General features: G+C 24.4%; 1 long non-coding RNA gene across 1 annotated transcript; it reads left to right on the top strand.

The window, feature by feature from the left end:
• Positions 1-272: 272 nt before the first annotated feature.
• LOC129312940 (uncharacterized) lies at positions 273-1,351 on the top strand. The gene is made up of 2 exons (XR_008593774.1): positions 273-345; positions 1,154-1,351. It is a non-coding gene; the product is annotated as an uncharacterized LOC129312940 (long non-coding RNA).
• Positions 1,352-4,289: the final 2,938 nt, after the last annotated feature.

Raw genomic sequence — 4,289 nt, 5'->3', positions numbered from 1 at the left:
ATGTTCTAGCATTTCAATAATCATTGTCAAGACACTTAGATGAAATATTTAACAAGAATATAATTGAAAAAAAATATTTAACAAGAATATAATTGAAAAGATATCAATTCATTTAAGAGATTAAGGTTTTATTTAATTTTTATAGGACAGTGAAGTGGTTACTAATATATTTGACTTCTGTTGTGGCATATCCCTTGATCCTAAAGTCATAATAGACATTAGAAAAATGGGATCTGTCTTGCTAATTGGAGTTTCTTTTTTTCTTGATGTAAAGGTCAATTCACCAATTACTGCAACATAACATACACAAACCCCACAAGTGGAAGCATGCGCTTCTTTCATGTTGTAAGTAGTGGGCCAATATTTAATTGAAAATGGCACCCAAAGCTCCAACTTGCATGATAGCATCTTTATACGCACTTCATTTCTTTATGGGGAGAGTATCATTGAAAGGTTTTTAAAAGAATTTAGATGATTCTTATACTTATTAAAACTTAAATTTTACTTTTTAATTGTGAATGTTTATTTTTTTTGAAGTCTTTGTCAGATATTAAATTTTTTTCATGAGTTCAATAATATTTTCCCTTCTTTAGATTTATATGCCTATCATCTTTCCCGTCAAAACTTTCTTCTCCAAAATAACATTTTCTCATATTGTGCTCAAATGTCTTCTCTTTATATCCCCCATTAGCTGTTCTTTTTACACCATATCACAGCTAATCACCTAAGCATTTTTATACCGAAAAGAATGTGCCTTTGATAATTCGAGTCCTAAATCGAATTAATTATCATAATATAGAAAAATGGGTGGAGACTAGAGACCCTCCTAAAAAAGGCCTCAGATACACAGCTATATTTCTTTTCTTTCTGCAAGCTTTTTATTGGGTTTATCGTATCTGTAAATGTATCAACAAAATATAATTTATTATACACTCCGTTTGTCGATTGCATTTTTCATTGATATACCAAAACACACACCCACCCTACCAAAAAGAATCAATATATTAATACAATTTAAAACAAATTATACTATACACATGCCTTACATCATAATAGTGAAATGACATTTTAAGACTAGTAGAGCCATTTAATTTCATTTTGACCACCAAATTGCTAAATTTGAAATCAAGACCTATCGTTTTTTTTTTTTCAGGAGACCTATCGTTGTTAAATGCCAAAAACATAAGTTGCTGATCGTGGTTGTGCTCATTTGAATGTCAATTTTTGAAAGTTTCTGTTAAATTCCAACACCTGTGAGGAAGACAATGCTTTTAATACTTTCAGGTTAAATGTGAAACATGAATTGCAAATTCCTTAAATTCTAGCACCTCAAAGGTCCTAAATTGGAATTTGACAATTTGTTGATATTTTTTATTCACCCTAAATAATATCACCCTTTTTTTTAAACCCTAACACATTTTTCAAACTGAGTATGTTTGAGAAAACTTTATCAAATTGGTGATATATTATTGTGAAAACTTTGTTTAAATCTTCAAATATATTTTTGTTGAGATTATCAAAGAGTTCAAATATATTAAAATTTAAAAACCTATTTATTCATCTTCATGATAGCTTTTAATTACAGTATTTTCTACAAGTGTAAGTATTTTTAATTTTTAATTATTTTTATTTTTAAATATGTCAAACCTTCTAAAATTTGCTTCAAATTATACACAACTTCTATTCTTAAAACTTCATACAAATTTATTGGCCAAAGAAAAGTTTATATAATTTTTAAATGAAAAACATTTTACAATATTTTTTAGTTTTCTAAAATTATATAACATGTCTTTTGGAGAGCATTAAAAAAAATAAAAAATAGGTCTTCTTATGATATACTTAATAATTTAACTTATAAATAAAGGTGAATGAGCAAATTGATTCTTAAACTATATGTTAAAAAATGTTTAAAACCCTAAACTTATCTTTTGTATAACTTTTTTCTTTAACTTTTAAAAATGATGTAGTTTGACCCTTATTGTTAAAAAAAGTTAATTTTAATTGTTAATTAACTATAAAATGATCAAGAAAATTTTTTGGTCTTTTTTTTTAATTTTTGAGGTCCTTGTCTTTAATCTTTAGGTCATTTACTGTAATTTTTAAAATTTTTTTATGTTATTCGACAAGGATAAGATTACATTGTTTTCAAAAGTTAAAGAGGAATATTGTACAAAAAATTTTCTCATTTACCCTATATGAATAAATGCCTTTAAGAAAGTTACTTTTGACAATGCTTAAATATAAGTACTATAAAAAAGGTAGTCAAATAATTTAGGGAGAATTATTTTAAAGTCATACTTAACACAATTAAATTATTTTCAGGTCCATTGACAAATGAGCTTTGGAGAATGATAAACTCAATAGTTAATGAATCTAAAAGTAATTGATTATATTAAATGAGACTTGTATGCAATTCTTCCAATGATTTATTAGTGGGGTGGGTGGATTTTATCATCATTGTGATTTAAAAAGCTCCAAGTTTAAGTGCTTCCCGACATATCTTTTCATTCATTCTCTATGCCTTCTGTTCAACAAAATCTTTAATAAAAAAGTTAACACACAAAAGGAGTAATGGACAAGAATCACGACCCACCATTAACACCAAATCATGAACATAATGTTGTTAACAACATGATCATGATTAGTAAATTCAAGGACACCTAATTATTCTTTTTAATATTTTGGATATTAGAATCCTAAGTCTACTTTCCATGATCTTATTCCAATATTTGCAGCAATCAATTTCTTAATTTAAAGCATATGGAATTATTTTCATCTTTTCAAAATGTTCTTTCTATAATTTTGATGGAATATTAGTAGACTTTTTATTTATTTATCAAAAGAGTTTGCCACTAATGAAATATAATAACATTGTGACATGAGATGATGAGGCTTGTTATATGTTTAGTAAAAGATGTTAGTTCTTCATAATATAACTGAGAGATGTGTTTATATTTAATGTCTAATAATATTTATATAATTAAAAAAACTAAACATTCAAGGTGTCTTGACTAAATATATTCAAGTTTTTTACTTTAATCTCTTACTTTATAATTTGTACATTTAACTAAATTTGTTAACCAATATTTTATTTTAGAAAGATTCATATACTTAACTTTATATACTTAATATGCTTGGTTTCAATTAAATCAAGAGAAGTGAATTCTTTATATATTATTTATTTTATAATAAATTTTTATTAATATCATTAATATATTAAAATTTACTTATTTTAATTTAATTGAATAAAAATATATTAATGTTTTCTTACCTCAGGATGAATCACCAATGATGAACCTAGTGTGTTGTGATAGGGATATTTTTTTTGTCTTTTTTAAACATCGAGGGTGTTACGGGCACTAAGGAATATGATGTCTTGTCAAATTGTCCACTCTTGATTAGGTGATATTTAATGGTAAAATTGGCCAAGAAAAAGAGGAGTAGGTCATGAGTTAATACCTATAAGTAATGATAGCTAATTAACTGTCAGAAATTGAACATATATTATACGCTTTATTTAAGTTAAAGGGTACTTTTTCTATCCTCTAATTTTATGTAAATTTTTAATTGAATTCTTTAATTTTATAAGGTATTTTTTTGCCTCTAATCTTCACATTATCAATTAAAAATAATTACTTTTTATGTTAATTATTTTCATTTTAAAAATTAAATTTAATATATTAAAATTAAAAATATTTTATTAATATTTTAAAATTTAATGTAAGAAATTTTTTTTACAGGAGAGCTTTTGCTCAAGGATTAAACCCATGGTGTTGTGAATTATGGGACAAATCCATGTTAAAGGATTGTTACATTGTTACTGATGTATATTCTTTGTTTAAAATTAGAATACATTTTTTAAGATATCATGTTTAAGAATATGAAACATTTTTTATCTTTTAAAGTACAATAAATACTCTCTTTATTAAAAAATATAAGTTATTTATTGAGAGTTTGAATATTTAAAAATATAATGCATGAAGTATTTCAATGTGTAATTAATGTGTTTTTACTAAAAGTGTATCTAATAAATAAGTCACTTTTCATTTATTTTAAAATAAAATACCTTATTAAATAAGGGTAAACATAAAAAAATGGTGTTAATTAGGAGACAACTAACTACTTTATTAGAATATGATTTAGTTAAAAATGACTTATATTTTTTAACAGATGGAGTAAAATTTTTTCAAAATTGGCTTTAACATAGGATGTAATTAATAATATTTTTTTAATTAAGACATCTTATTAAAATTACAAATATGAAAAAATGTATAATTAATTTTAAAGTA

Source organism: Prosopis cineraria, unplaced genomic scaffold (genome assembly GCF_029017545.1).
Source record: "Prosopis cineraria cultivar Desert tree isolate PC_DT_omini unplaced genomic scaffold, ASM2901754v1 PC6, whole genome shotgun sequence".
Lineage (NCBI taxonomy): Eukaryota > Viridiplantae > Streptophyta > Magnoliopsida > Fabales > Fabaceae > Prosopis > Prosopis cineraria.
This window is presented reverse-complemented; position numbering and strand designations above follow the sequence as displayed.